The following is a 15886-nucleotide window of genomic DNA, read 5'->3' on the forward strand; positions in this document are numbered from 1 at the left end:
ACTTTGATTGGTCCTGCTCCCCATGTTTTCTAACCCAATGATGGAATAAAATTTGTGTTTTATGGCAAGACAAGAGAATTTTAAACATAAAATTTTTCTCTGCCCATTTGGGCCTCTGCCTTCCCCTTTAGAGTGTGTTGTGCATCCATCTTAGGATATAGCCTTCCCTGTCAATCTTGTAAGGGTCCATGAAGACACATGACCCACTACTCGCTTCATACATGTAGACCTTGGTTGTGTAAACTGTCAATGTCATTTAGTGTACAGCCCTCTTGACTCAAAAACTCATGTAACTGTCTTTGACCAGTGATGGGCAAAAAGCTCTTGGAATTTTCTGAGAGGCTGTTCCTGGGTTGTAATCCTTAGTATGGCTCAAATCTTCTATTTGTCTCTTAGATTTTTTTTTTTTTCTTTTGCTGACACCAAGTTCATGTGCCTGACTTGTGAGGTCAAACAAACCAAAACATCAGAGTTTGGACTAGAGAAAGATTTATTGCAGGGCCAACAAAAGAAAACAGGTGACTCTTGCTCAAAAAAAAAAAAACCCAAACTTCTCATTTTTTTAAATTTATTTATTCTTTAATTGAAGGATAACTGCTTTACAGAATTTTGTTGTTTTCTGTCAAACCTCAGCATGAATCAATCATGTATATACATATGTCCTCTCCTTCTTGTGGAAGAGTTTTTAAAGGCAACAGTTGGGGAAGAGCTGCAGTGTACATGACTTTCTTCTGATTGGTTGGTGGTGAGGTAACAGGGTGGAATTCCAAGAATGTCAATCATCAACCTTCTAGTTCCAACCAGTCTGGGTTCTCAGCAAGTACTGATTGCTACCATCTTCCACCTGGGTGGTGGCCTTAGTTCCTGCAAAACAACTCAGAGATGTATATCATATTGTTACATACACACATATAACCTTTGAAGAAAAACTAGAACTCTTTTATCACTGAACTATGTTTCTTAACTGGTTTTCCTTTGTTTCTGCATTTCCTAACTAGTGACTACTTGAAACTGCTCTTCAGAACCAAAGGAAGACCTAGAATACTATAAAGCCTTTTACTACAAATAAGAAATGGGGGACAAGAAAAGGCTTTTGTACTTTGGAGAGCCCCCCAGAGTCCTGCTTGGCTTTTTCAGGGGAGTGTGTAATTTCCTCGGTTCTATCTTGTCACAACAAAAATTTGAAGGGATGGACATTAAAGCCCTCGGCTCATCACAGCTCTCAGACAGACTGAGTCACAACTTTCAGACAGACTGTGTCTCAGCCCTCAGACAGACTGTCTCAGCTCTCGGAAAGATCAGTGTTACAGCTCTTGGACAGATCAGTGTTACAGTTCCGTTTTATTTAGAAAATAAAGGAAAATACATCTTCAAGATGTGAAGGCATGCTGACCCAAAAGACACGAAGAGAAGAGAGAGAGAAAGTGCGCACACACGCAAGAGAGAGACCCCCGGCCCTTTGGCTCCTCTTTTTTATGTTTTTTCTCCTCCCCCTGGCCTACGTAAATCAGGCCAGCCAGGGGTGCTGTTTGTTCTACCTGAGGTCCTCACTTCAGTCCTCAGACCTTCATTTGTTCAATTTTTTTCAGGCTTTTCCCTTCCTTGTCTTTTAGCCACCACCATTATGGACTCCTTTTTTCCTATTCTAACTATCTAACACTCCCCCTTCCAGAGATGGGAGGCCCAGTTCTTTGGGAACAAGGGCATCGAGGTATCTCTGGGTACTTCCTGCTGAACTGGAATGGCGAGGGGCATTGGTCCTCCCCCTCTAGCTAGTCTCAGGCCTCAGAGTCCTTATAGTGGGATCCATCTAAGGGAGAGTGATATTTTCTTTGGTCAGCTGTAGTTTTATATATCCTTGTTGAATTGGCACTGCATGTTGTAGCTTGTTGACCTGGGCAGACAAAACAGGTTAGACAACTGATAATACATGAAGCAATCAGCAGCAGCATCAATATGGTGGTAACAAGGACTAGTTGGCCAACTCCAAATTCCCATTGCCAGGATGGCTCAAGTCCCTCCTTGTTCAGGGATCAGAAGATCTGTCTCTTTTCTGTTTTGGAGTACAACTCCTGCCAAGCTGTGTTGGCTCTTTAGAGCTGTCCTGAGAAATCTTATCCCCAGAAACTAGATTTTGGGAATGTTCATTAGAATGGCACTCACTTGTAGTCCTGAACAGGTATCTGAGATCTCCCAGGGGCCCCCAGGTATATTGAGAGTCTTCTGTTTTCTTTCATGGCTTGACTTATAAGTAGTGAATCCAGGAGTCATGTCCTGGTACCTTGACTGCTGTGGGAGTAGAAAGTATTACAGGGTAGGGGCCCTTCCATGTGGGATGGAGTTGAGCCTGTGGGGACACATCTTTCCAGACTTTAATTAGTATTTGAGTCTCTGGAGCATATAGTGTTGACTCCTTAGAATCTTTTGGGTCCTGGTTGACACCCCACAAGCGTATATCCTGTTGGAATTGACCAATGACCATGGCATAAGACCTCAGGGTCTGAACCTCTGGATCTAGGAAGAGGTCATTGACATAAACAAAAGGTCTCCCATATAGCATCTCATAAGGACTAAAACCAATCTGTTCCTTAGGGGCAATACAGGTGCGGAGGACAGCTATCAGTAAAGCCTCCTTCCGTCCTGGGGAGGTCTCCTGGGTTATCTTTTTTATCACTGATTTTAAGGATTGGTTGGCTCTTTCTACTTTTCCTGAAGACTGAGGCCTCCAGGCACAATGGAGATAATAAGTAATGCCCAATGCTTTAGAGACCCCTTGGGTGACCTTAGAAGTAAATGATGTCCCATTGTCACTTTGTAATGACCTGGGCAGACCAAATCTCAGAATGATTTCATAGAGCAGTTTTTTGTTTTTTTTTTTTTACCACCTCCTCAGCCTTCTCAGTCCGGGTGAGATAGCCTTCAATCCATCCTGTGAATGTATCTACCATGACTAATAGGTATTTATACCCTTGAGAAACGCATGTGGGTGAAGTCCATCTGCCAGCCCTCTCCTGGATAGGCCCCACGTCGTTGGATGGGCTGGGCCAGCTGGGGTCTTCGAGCTCCTTGGGGGTTGTTTAGTTGACAAATGGGACAAAAGGAGACCACTTGCCTTATATCGTTTGGAGGTCTGTTCCTCTAAAGGACCTTTCTAGTAATCTTTGGAGGGCCTTTTCCCCTAAGTGAGTGGTGGCATGTAAGGAGTTAACCAACTTCCATTGGAGGTTCCAGGAAGAAAAAGGAGTTCCTCCTTTTGGAACCACTCCATATGGTCTTCTTGCAAGTTCTCGCTCTTAGCTTTAAGAGTCTCACCTTCAGTATATGAAGGACTTTCTGGCAAATTAGTCTGTGGGACTAAGGTGGAAACCCCTATTAGGTCACTGTTCTCTAATGCTGCTCTCTTAGCTGCCTGATCAGCTGCTTGGTTCCCTCGTGCCACTTCCATGCTCCTTTCTGGTGTCCTTTACGGTGGGAGACTGAAACCTCAGCGGGCAGATGAACTGCCTCCAAGAGCCTAAGGATTTGATCACTATATTTGATTGGGGATCCTCGGGTGGTCAAGAGGCCTCTTTCTTCCAAATAGCAGCATGTGCAGGTAGCACCAGAAAGGCATACTTGGAGTCAATGTAAATGGCTACTCTTTTTCCTTTTCCCAGCTCTAAAGCTCGAGTCAGGGCTATGAGTTCAGCTAATTGGGCTGAAGTACCTGGTGGCAAAGACTTAGCCTCTATGGTCTCAAAATTGGAGATGACTGCATATCCAGCTCTTCTTTTTCCATCTAAGACAAAGCTGCTTCCATCAGTGTACCAGATTTCCTCAGGATTGGTCAGAGGATCTTCTGACAATCCCTCTCAGGGTTTTGTCCAGTGGTCCAAGGTTTCTAGGCAAGAGTGAAAGGGGAGAGAGCCCTTGGGGGTAGGCAGGAGGGTGGCTGGGTTAAGAACCTCACAAGGGGATATAGTGAGGCCTGGATTTTCCATCAGCACTACTTGATATCTGAGGATCCTTTGATCAGACATCCATAAATGGCCTCTCCCATTCAGGAGTTGTTTCACTTGGTGACTGGTAAAAATAGTTTGTCCCCAAAAGAGAGTTTTAAAGCATCTTGTATCAGGACTGCAATAACTGCAAGATTTCAAAGGCAGGGAGATATTTCTTCCCAGTAAGAAAGGGGGGATAGTCAGGGACCACTAGAAACTGATGGGAAAATATTTGCCCATCCCAGCAAAAAAGTGCTAGGATGAATCTTTTATAATTGTTTTTCCTGTATCATCTAAAATGGTACATGTTTAGGAGAAGAAGGCTCTGGAGTAGGAGGTCAGGACAGAGCAGTAGCCCCTGTGTCAACCAAGAAGTTCTCAGACCTACCTGCCACATCCAGCTGCACTTTTGGCTCCAGCTCCGTGGTGGTTATCTGTGACCGGCGGGCTGGCTGGAGCGGGCCACTTCAGTCCTGTTGAACCATCATGAGGGAAGGCTTGGCGCTTGACCTTGAGGCTGTTAGGTCCCCAGGGCAGAGTGCCGCTCAGTGTCCCAGTTGATGACATTTGTAGCAAGCCATTTCAGGAGACTTGTCATGGTTTGAACACTCTTTGGCCCAATGCCCTGCCTGTCTACAGATTAGGCATTTGCCTGGTGCCTTGCCCTTCAAGGGCTCAGGGTTTGCCATAGGGTTTCCCTGGAGGGCAGCCAGCATCTGGGCATGCCTTGTCTCTTTCCTTTTCTCCCTCTCCTGGGCCTTGGCCTCCTTTTCCTGTTCTCTGTTATAAAAGGTATTGATGGCTGTCTGGACCATCTCATCTAAAGGCAGCAGGGTCCTATAGCTGTTGTTTGTAACTTCGTTCTGATGTCTGATGCACATTGGGACAGGAATTTGTCCTTTAAAATTACCTGTCCTCATAAGAGTCTAAGTCCAAATCCAGATTGGTAAACTTTCAGAGGGCCTATTTTAGCCTTTCCAGAAAGGCAGTGGGGTTCTCATTGGGCTCCTGAGTTATTGCTGAGACCTGGGCATAGCTGATTACTTTTTGCTGGGCTGCTTTCAGTCCTGCCTTCACACAGATCAGAAAATGATCCCTTTCCCAGATGTGCTCAGAGTCATTGTAATTCCAGTTAGGATCTGAGGAGGGAACTGCAGTTTCCCCTACTAGGTATTTATCGCTTGACATGTGAAGCCCTGTTGCATACCTTCAGGCCTCCTTTAAGACCCTAATATGCTCAGGGTCAGATAAAGTTTGACTAAACATGACCATGATGTCCTTCCACGTTAAGTCAAAGGCCAAGGTAATGTGTTGGGATGTATCTATATATTTGCTGGGTCATCTGTGTAGCTTCCCAGGTCTTGTTTGATCTGCCTTAGTTCTAAGAGGGAGAAGGGCTTATGGACCTGGGTTGGTCTGAATTCTCCTCCAGTTTCGACTAAGGGACATATTCAAGTTGGCTTTTGTGGAGGAGGTGGTCCCAAATATGGGGGCGTGTTTGGATACAAGGAAGGAGCACCAGGCAACTCGGGAGCTGTGGGAGGTGAGCCTTCAGAGGGGGGGGTTCCTTTTCTTGGTTGTCTGTGCCTGACACCATTTGTTTAGTAGGCTCACTTTTAGGGCATACAACGATCCCATACTTAAGACAGAGTTCCTTCATATCTCTAAGTTGGAAGAAAATTTGTACATAGGGGATCTCTAACCATTTCCCTTGTCTTTTGCAGAATAAGTCTAGCTGTAGGATGGTATTGTAATTTAAACTCCCATCCTCAGGCCAGTGTTTCTTGTCCCCCAGAGGCACAAAAGAATTTTAAGCAACTTCTCCTTAGAGTTAGAGGATTGAACAGCTTCCAGTTATGAGGATTGAACAGCTTCCAGTTATCAAGGATGCATCTCAAGGGCATCTACCAGGAAGTGTATTAGAGCACAGAGGATAGTGGAGTCTTCAGGACACAATGGGGAGTAGCCTCTTCAGAGTCCCTCAATTGTACCCACTGCAACTCGCCTGTTCTCAGGGGGTTCGAGGAAACAAAAAATGAGAAATTGTAAAGGAATTAAGATTTTGTTAGGCATATGTCCTTCCAGCCATAGGAGCGAGGATCTCCTACCTTAACTGGAGGTCATCTGGAATCTGAGACTGAGCCGCGTGAGCTTTCTGCTGAGTTCATTTTTCGCTGTCCCGGTTTCCAGCACACTGGGCTTCTTGTCACTTACCCTGCACTGGATTTTCTTCGTGTTCAGCTTCCACTGTGGGAGCTTTCCCCGAGTTGGGCTCCTGCTGTGCTTGGCCTCCTCCTTGAGGGGGCCTTGCCAAGGTTGTTTCAGCTAGGTTAAGTCTGAGAAACGGCACCATAGATGTCGAGGAGTGTGTCATTTCCTCAGTTCTGTCTCATCACAACAACAATTTGAAGCTACGGATGTTAAAGTGCTCGGCATGTCTCAGCTCTCGGACAGATCAGTGTTACAGCTCAGTTTTATTTAGAAAATAAAGGAAAATACATCCTCAAGGTGTGAGGGCATGCCAACCCAAAAGACACAAAGAGAAGAGAGAGAGAGAGTATGCAAAACAGAGAGCCCCAGCCCTTTGGCTCCTCTTTTTATATGTTTTTTCCTCCTCCTCCTGAGCCTGCCCTGCATAAACTGGGCTAGCCAGGAGGGCTGTTTGTTCTACCTGAGGTCCTCACTCTGGTCCAAGGACCAAGGACCAAGGTCCAAGGACCTTCCTCTGTTCTATTTTTGTGGACTTCACCCTTCCTTATCTTTCAGCCACTGCCATTCTGGACTCCTTTTTCCTATTCTAACTATCTAACACTCACTCACATGATAAAGAATCCTGTTACTGATTTAAGTTTATGTTTAGTTAATGTAGATTTATTGACCTTTATTTGTTGACCATAAGGCAATTAACAGAAGCAAGAAGTTTTTGCAATCTGTAGAAGATCTATATATGTGAAGGGTTCCATGAGGAAATTTTCTGCTGTAGTTCCAGTTGACATAATTACATGTGAAATGGTGACAAATATTTGGGACCTTCAAGCTTATGTTGCTAATCACACAAAGATATATCCCAAGGGCCTACACCAGGAAAGAGAATCAGTGAAAAAAAGAAAATTACAGTCACAACTACAAGTAAAAACTTTCAGCTTGACGGTTTTTCTTCTAGGCATTGAAAAGAAAACCACAAGCCCAAAATGACATCACTCGTGCTGAAAGCCCAGGATACCAAACCTAGATTTAATGCCTGATCTACTTGCAGTTTCAATCTCTCTCAGAAATGTAATCTTAATCAACCAGGCTGAAATTTTCTGGTCAAGGACCAGTAAGGTAATCAGTCATGTGGGCCCTCTCCATCCCCTGGAGGAAGAAGAGGCAATCTGCATGATAAAACACTTGCCTTTCCCTTTCCTTGAAAAAGATGTCCTGGCCTAAAAACAATCCTTTCTCCACCCCCCCCCCCCCACTAAAAGCACCCTTGGGATCACCCTTCTTCCTTTAAAAATCGTCCATTGTCTACAACTCCTTAGATTGCCCTTCCAGTTGTTTATAGGGATGCTGTTGGATTCAGGAATCATTGAAGAAGTAGATTAGATTTCTAAATTAACTGAGTTTAATTTTGCTTTCTTAACACAGATATAGCTTGAAATTAAGCCAAAACTCAGTGAAAAGTACATTTGACTTCTTTTGAACTTTAATTTTTTTCAAAATACCTACAATATATATTACAGAATATAACCTTTAAGCTTTATTGTTTTCATTCATTCAGTCATTGTTGTTCAGTCACTAAGTCATGTCCAACTCTTTGCAACCCCAAGGACTATAGCACACCAGGCTTTCCTGTCCTTCACCATCTCCTGGGGTTTGCTCAAACTCATATCCATTGAGTCAGTGATGCCATTTAACTATCTTAGCCTCTGTTGCCCCCTTTTCTCCTGCCTTCAACCTTTCCCAGCATCAGGGTCATTTTTCAATGAGTTGGCTCTTCACATCAGATGGCCATACATTCAATCACTGTTATTGAGAGTTTCTATGTGTCAGGCACTGAGCCAGGTACCAGAAATACAGCAGAGAAAAACATCTAAAGTGTATCTGCTATCAAGAAGATTACATTCCAATAGAAAAGCAGATACTGAACAATTATGTAATTCATTTTTTAGTTATAATTGTGACAGCTGCTATAAATGAGAAACAAAAAAGCTATGACCACACACGGGGTGGACAAACTTTGCCTTTCATATGTGTCCTCTCTTTGTTACCACTGCTGTTGCCTCAGAGTCATACCCCTGCCCCTCTTTTTAATAGAAACCTGTTACTCTTATATAGGTTTCAGGAGAGTTGGTGGAGATTTCTGACAGAATGTGGTTCACTGGAGAATGGAATGGCAAACCACTTCAGTATTCTCGCCTTGAGAACACCATGAACAGTATGAAAAGGCAAAAAGATAGGACACTGAAAGATGAATTCCTCAGGTCAGTAGGTGCCCAATATGCTACTGGAAATCAGTGGAGAAATAACTCCAGAAAGAATAAAGAGATGGACCCAAAGCAAAAACAACACCTAGTTGTGGATGTGAGTGGTGATGGAAGTAAAGTCTGATGCCGTAAAAAGCAATATTGCATAGGAAACTGGAAAAGGTCCATGAATCAAGGCAAACTGGAAGTGGTCAAACGAGATGGCAAGAGTTAACAGACATTTTAGGAATCAGTGAACTAAAATGGACTGGAACGGGTGAATTCAACTCAGATGACCATTATATCTACAACTGTGGGCAAGAATATCTTAGAAGAAAGGGAGGAGCCATCATAGTCAACAAAAGAGTCCGAAATACAATACTCACATGCAATCTCAAAAACGACAAAATTCTCTCTGTTTCTTTCCAAGGCAAACTATTCATTATCACAAAAATCCAAGTCTATGCCCCGACCAGTAATGCTAAAGAAGCTGGAACTGAACGGTTCTATGAAGACCTTCTAGAACTAAAACTCAAAAAAAAGATATTCTTTTCATTACAGGGGACTGGAATATAAAAGTAGGAAGTCAAGAAATACCTGGAGTAACAGGAAAATTTGGCCTTAGAGTACAAAACAAAGCAGGTAAAAAGCTAACAGAGTTTTGTCAAAGGAATGCACTGGTCATAGCAAACACCCTCTTCCAACAAGAGAAGACTCTACACATGGACATCACCAGATGGTCAATACCAAAATCAGATTAATTATATTCTTTGCAGCCAAAGATGGAGAAGCTCTATAGAGTCAGCAGAAACAAAACCTAGAGCTTACCAGATCATGAACTCCTTGTTGCCAAATTCAGACTTAAATTGAAGAAAGTAGGGAAGCCAGCTAGACCATTCAGGTATAACTGAAATCAAATCCCTTACGATTGTACAGTGGAAGTGACAAATAGATTCAAGGGATTAGATCTGATAGAATGCCTGGTGAACTATGGTTGGAGGCTCATGACATTGTACAGGAGACACAGCTAAACACTATCCCCAAGAAAAAGAAAAAAAAATGCAAAAAATCAAAATGGTTGTCTGAGGAGACCTTACAAATAGCTGAGAAAAGAAAAGAAGTGAAAGACAAAGGAGAAAAGAAAAGATATACCCATTTGAATGCAGAGTTCCAAAGAAGAGCAAGTAGAGGTAAGAAAGTCTTCCTCAGTGATCAGTGGGGGAAAAAAAAAAAATATATATATATATATAGGAAAACAATAGAATGGGAAACACTAGAAATCTCTTCAAGAAAATTAGAGATACCAAGAGAACATTTCATGCAAAGATAGGCTCAATAAAGGACAGAAACAGTATAGACTTAACAGAAGCAGAAGATATTAACAAGAGGTGGAAAGAATACACAGAAGAACTATACAAAAAAGATCTTCACGACCCAGATAATCATGATGGTCACTCACCTAGAGCCAGACATCCTGGAATGTGAAGTCAAGTGGGCCTTAGGAAGCATCACAATGAACAAAGCTAGTGGAGGTGATGGAATTCCAGTTGAGCTATTTCCAATCCTAAAAGATGATGCTGGGAAAGTGTTGCACTCAATATGCCAGCAAATTAGGAAAACTGAGCAGTGGCCACAGGACTGGAAAAGGTCAGTTTCATTCCAATCCCGAAGAAAGGCAATGCAAAAGAGTACTCAAACTACTGCACAATAACACTCATCTCACATGCTGGTAAAGTAATGCTCAAAATTCTGCAAGACAGGCTTCAACAGTACCTGAGCCATGAACTTCCAGCTGTTCAACCTGGATTTAGAAAAGGCAGAGGAACCAGAGATCAAATTGCCAACATCTGTTGGATCATCAAAAAAGCAAGAGAATTCCAGAAAAACATCTACTTCTGCTTTATTAACTATGCCAAACCCTTTGACTGGGTGAAAGTGAAAGCCACTCAGTTGTGTCCAACTCTTTGCGACTACATGGACTATATAGTCCATGGAATTTTCCAGGCCAGAATACTGGAGTGTGTAGCCTTTCCCTTTTCCTGGGAATCTTCCCAACCCAGGGATCAAACCCAGGTCTCCCACATTGCAGGCAGATTCTTTACCAGTTGAGCCATAAGGGAAACCCAAGAATACTGGAGTGAGTAGCCTATCCCTTCTCCAGTAGATCTTTCTGACCCAGAAATTGAACCAGGGTCTCCTGCACTGTAGGAGGATACTTTACCAACTGAGGGATTGCAACAAACTGTGGAAAATTCTTAAAGAGATGGGAATACCAGATCACCTGACCTGCCTCCTGAGAAATCTGTATGCTGGGCAAGAAGCAGCAGTTAGAACTGGACATGGAACAGCAGACTGGTTCCAATTTGGGAAAGGTGTATGTCAAGGCTGTATATTGTCACCCTGCTTATTTAACTTATATGTGGAGTACATCATGTGAAATGCTGAGCTGGATGAAGCATGAGGTGGATTCAAGATTGCTGGGAGGTTATCAATAAACTCAGATATGCAGATGACACCACCCTTATGGCAGAAAGTGAAGAAGAATTAAAGAGCCTCTTGATGAAAGTGAAAGAGGAGAGTGAAAAAGTTGGCTTAAAACAACATTCAGAACACTAAGATCATGGCATATGGTCCCATCACTTCATGGCAAATAGATGGGGAAACAATGGAAACAGTGACAGACTATTTTCTTGGACTCCAAAATCACTGCAGATGATGAGTACAGCCACAAAATTAAAAGACACTTGCTCCTTGGAAGAAAAGTTATGACCAACCTGGACAGCTTATTAAAAAGCAGAGACATTACTTTGCTGACAAATGTGCATATAGTCAAAGCTATGGTTTCCCAGTAGTCATGTATGGATGTGAGAGTTGGACCATAAAGAAAGCTGAACACTGCAGAATTGATGTGTTTAAACTGTGGTATTGGAGAAGACTCTTGAGAGTCCCTTGGTCTACAAGGAGATCCAACCAGTCAATCCTAAAGGAAATCAGTCCTGAATATTCATTGGAAGGACTGATGCTGAAGCTGAAGCTCCAATACTTTGCAAAGAACTGACTCATTGGAAGAGACCCTGATGCTGGGAAAGATTGAAGGTTGGAGGAGAAGGGGATGACAGAGGATGGCATCACCAACTCGATGGACATGAATTTGAGTAAGCTCCGGGGGTTGGTGATTAACAGGGAAGCCTGGCAAGCTGCAGTCCATGGGGTCACAAAGAGTCAGACACGACTGATCAACAGAACTGAACTGAGGTTTCAGGAGGCAGTTGCAAAGGAGAGAAAGCAAGAACTGGTTGGAATCAATTAGGCCTGAGATGGTGGCAGATTTCACTTCCAGTCAACCTTGTGCTTCATTAAAAAACCATTGTAATACATTAGCTAAGTGAGAAACTCACCAGTCCATGACAATTGACAGTTGCCCTGACAACAACCAGAAAAGCCTAGATGAGGACTGATATGGAGTTTTTCATCAGTTCCAGGTCTAAACCACGTTCTTGTTCTGAGATAATCCATTAATATGCCTTCAACTTTTTCCAATTCTCTTCCTTTCACTTCAACCCTCCTATATATTTGATGTCACCACCCAAATGGGTTGAGAAGTTGATTCGCACACTAGATTCCTGATTCTCCATTCTTTGGCTACTGAATAAAGCTTGTACTGGTCCAGTCTCTGTTTTGTTATCAGTTATGTGAATCTGACCAGAAAAAGAATCTCCCTGGCTGAGATAAGGGTCTTGGCCTGGTTAGCACCCCAGCAGAGGTCTAATTGACCAATTTGATAACATTCCTTCTCTGCTCTGCCCTGGGAGGCTGACTTCTTTGGATTCCTTGCTCTCTGGCTTTCCTTTGTTTCAAGAGGATGTGGGAGAGCAGAAAGGGATCAAGGTCAGGGTAACTGCTTCCCAAAGCCCCTCCCAGGCTGACCCTGGCAGGCAGCAGTTGCACCCCTCTCTTCAGGTCCTGGGAATCCCTTCTTTCCCTTGTCACCTAGGCCTAGCTGCGGTCACAGCTCCCTCACAGCATCTGGCATTCCTCACTGTCCAGGAACCCTGCAGTGCACCTGTTGAATCATTCTGATTAGCTCATCAGTTTTCTGATTCATGTGCCACCTGTTTCCTGTTATGCTCCCTATGAACTTGGTAACAGAATTTAGACAAAAGCAGAGAGGACAGAAGGAAATGTCCTTTTGGAGAAGGAAATGGCAACCCACTCCAGTACTAGCCTGGTGGGCTAGAGTCCATGGGGTCACAGAGTCGGACACGACTGAGCGACTAACACACAGAGAGGACAGAACTCACGTTTAAGCTGCAGGTTGAAGGGTGTTGCTCCCCCGGGTTGTCCTTACACGTCCTCTCTTTCCATATAACATCCACGTGTCCAGAGAAGAGTAGCAGCGTAGGTCATCAATTGTTTTTTGCTTTATCCCTTTGCTTACGTTGCCCTCTCCCAGCCCCAGTAGGAAACGCTTCCCCTTTCTGTTTTCACTGGCATTAGGTCTTCCTGTGCTCTGAGATCAGCCCCCTCTTCCTCCTCCCCCATAGAGCATCTTTCCTGTCCTGTCCTGTCAATATCCCTAAAACACGTGCCCTCCATGTGACCCATGCTGTGATGTGTGGGCCTCCTCTCTCACAGCTCCTTTGTATTCAGCCACACTAGATCTTTTGTTGTTCAATGCCTTTGTTCAGTTTTTCTTCTGGATCACCCTAACCTCATCTGTCCTTTCTGTTGAAATCCCCTCCAGTTTAAACACTCCACAAAGCCTTCCTAAAGGTCTCAGCAGGAAGTGAGACCTTCCATTATTTTTTGTCCCGATAAAGCCTTTTCTTTATTTTCACTTTCTTTGTTCTTCTCACATGATTTATATTTGTGAAAGTGTTTTACTTCTCTCCCATCAGCTCTGGACTGATGGGACTAGTGTGTCTATGAAACATCTATAACACTCCATTTGATACAACACTTACTATTTAGTAGGAGATGCTGAATTTTTATATCCATTGATACATACTTTATCTTTTGTTGTAGGGAATCATTTTGGAATTATTCCCTTATACAACACAATAAGTGAACATATTTGTGTGCTCTCTTTGTATGTGGCCCCTGGCCTGGTTACTTTCATATTGGACTTTTTATTGCAATACAATTAAATTGTACACTTGAACCAAATATAACTAGGGGACATAGAACTCAGACTATTTCCTCCAGTTACACTTGGAGGGCCAGGCTTTATCCGCCATTTCCAGTCTTTCAACATTCACGTATCAGTCATGCCAAAGTATTTATCATCTCAGAAAAAATCAAACAAAAATATTATAAAGGCTTCTAGATACAATACAGTTGCATAGATCTGGAGAAATAGGAATGAAGCATATACAGATTAATTGAGGTGGAAATAAAAATATGGTTCCCTTAGCTTCATGCTCCATACTTCAAATTGAGATTTCTATAAGTTCTCCTCGAGGAGGCCTTTGCTATGTCTATTGTTTGGTTTGCTAAGGTTGGAAGATGAGGAATTTGAGAATTTTAACCCCAAAAAGACTTTTTGATTCTGTGCATTCTGTGAAATTGAACTGATTTTAAATGGTAGTTTGTATACTTTATATATTTTAAATAAAGTAATTATATTAACTACCACTTATTAATCACCAAGTAATCCTTTTAATCTTATAACCAGATCTAATGCAGATATTATTGTCCCCCTTTCATAGATGAGGAAACAGACATTCAAGATGTTCACTGCCTTCTTCCAGGTCTCAGTTTCAGGTGACAGCTCTTCTTTGTCCAATGCTCACATTCTTAGATGCTACTGCACACCTCCTCTTGGCAATATTACTGAGGAGATGCCCATTTTCTTGGCCATCCTCTATGTATAGTGCAAATGTTCTACAACACTCTGAAACTTGTATGGTCTCAGAAAGTCTCTTCCTTAGGGAACAGAGCTGCACAGATTGCTGGGGAAGAGATGGCCTGGCAGAAACATGGCGGGGAAATGGACCACCCTTATTCAAAGTCCTGCTAGGGCTTCCTCTGCCTCCTAAACCAGTAACAGCTGGGAAATGAGTCTGTTAATATGCTGGGAAGGAGAGTCTCTGGAAAAACAAAGAAGGACTTTCTGCCCTGAACACATAGGTAAGCATGCTCTGAGAGCATATATTATCTTCTATTTTATAAATCTGAGAAAGTTTGTTTTAAAGTGGCTGGGTGGTAGATTTTTTACATTGCTTTCTATGCATATTTGAAGACTTTTTTTTCCTCCAGTTGTTAGCAAAAGTTGTTTAAACATCAAAAGCCTGAAAAACACAAAGTAAAAAGAAAAATTATTTTTATTGAATTGAAGCTATATTTTTTTAATCAAGAAAGCAGTCATCCAAGGGGCTTTTCCTATTTTCAGTTCATTTCAGTTTAGTTCAGCCCCTCAGTTGTGCCCGACTCTTTGTGACCCCATGGACAACAGCATGCCAGCCTCCCTGTCCTTCACCAACTCCTGGAGGTTACTTAAACTCATGTCCATTGAGTCAGTGATGCCATCCAACCACTCATCTTCTGTCGTCCCCTTCTCCTGCCACATTCAATCTTTCTCAGCATCAGGGTCTTTTCAAATGAGTCAGTTCTTTGCATCAGGTGACCAAAGTATTGGGGTTTCAGCTTCAACATCAGTCCCTCCAATGAATATTCAGGACTGATTTCCTTTAGGATGGACTGGTTGGATCTCTTTGCTGTCCAAGGGACTCTCAAGAGTCTTCTTCAACACCACAATTCAAAAGCATCAATTCTTCAGCTCTCAGCTTTCTTTATAGTCCAACTCTCACATCCATACATGACCACTGGAAAAACCACAGCCTTGAGTAGACAGACCTTTGTTGATGAAGTAATGTCTCTGCTTTTTAATATGCTGTCTAGGTTGGTCATAACTTTTCTTCCAAGAAATAAGCGTCTTTTAATTTCATGGCTGCAGTCACCATCTGCAGTCATTTTGGAGCCCCAAAAACTGAAGTCTGTCAGTGTTTCATCTAAGGGGATTTTCTTATTTTCTCTCTCACATATACCAAGACACCTCATGTAACATGAGAGACAGTATTCAGTAAGCAATTCCAAACACATTAAAAGAGCTGCTTTGGAAAAATGAGTCAAGTGAATTTTTTCCCTCTAAAGGCTACAAAAAAGAAACACCCTTCTCACAGGGCAATAGGCTGAAAAGGGGATAAGGGGGAACACAATATCTCATCTAAAATCTTGCCGGCAAGATCATTTATTATTGCAGGAAGCAGAAGGTGAGCCTAGCTTATAAATGAGATCCTGCAGACAAGGGAGGTGTATCTTGCTGAAGTATTACTGTACAGAATGAACCTTTAAAGCTTGGACTCCAAAGGCATAAACCATTGTCAAATAAATCTAACTGATGTATTCATTTTTAATAAAAGAAAATGCGACATAGCATGGCCATAGTAATATGTAATT

General features: G+C 42.6%; 1 long non-coding RNA gene across 1 annotated transcript; it reads right to left on the reverse strand.

Annotated features, from left to right (window-relative positions):
- Positions 1 to 591: 591 nt before the first annotated feature.
- Positions 592 to 12944, reverse strand: LOC139036267 (uncharacterized). The gene is made up of 3 exons (XR_011488966.1): positions 12730 to 12944; positions 4369 to 7055; positions 592 to 3880 (listed from the first exon to the last, which is right to left on the reverse strand). It is a non-coding gene; the product is annotated as an uncharacterized lncRNA (long non-coding RNA).
- Positions 12945 to 15886: the final 2942 nt, after the last annotated feature.

This window comes from Odocoileus virginianus, chromosome 8 (assembly GCF_023699985.2).
Source record: "Odocoileus virginianus isolate 20LAN1187 ecotype Illinois chromosome 8, Ovbor_1.2, whole genome shotgun sequence".
NCBI classification, from domain to species: Eukaryota; Metazoa; Chordata; class Mammalia; order Artiodactyla; family Cervidae; genus Odocoileus; species Odocoileus virginianus.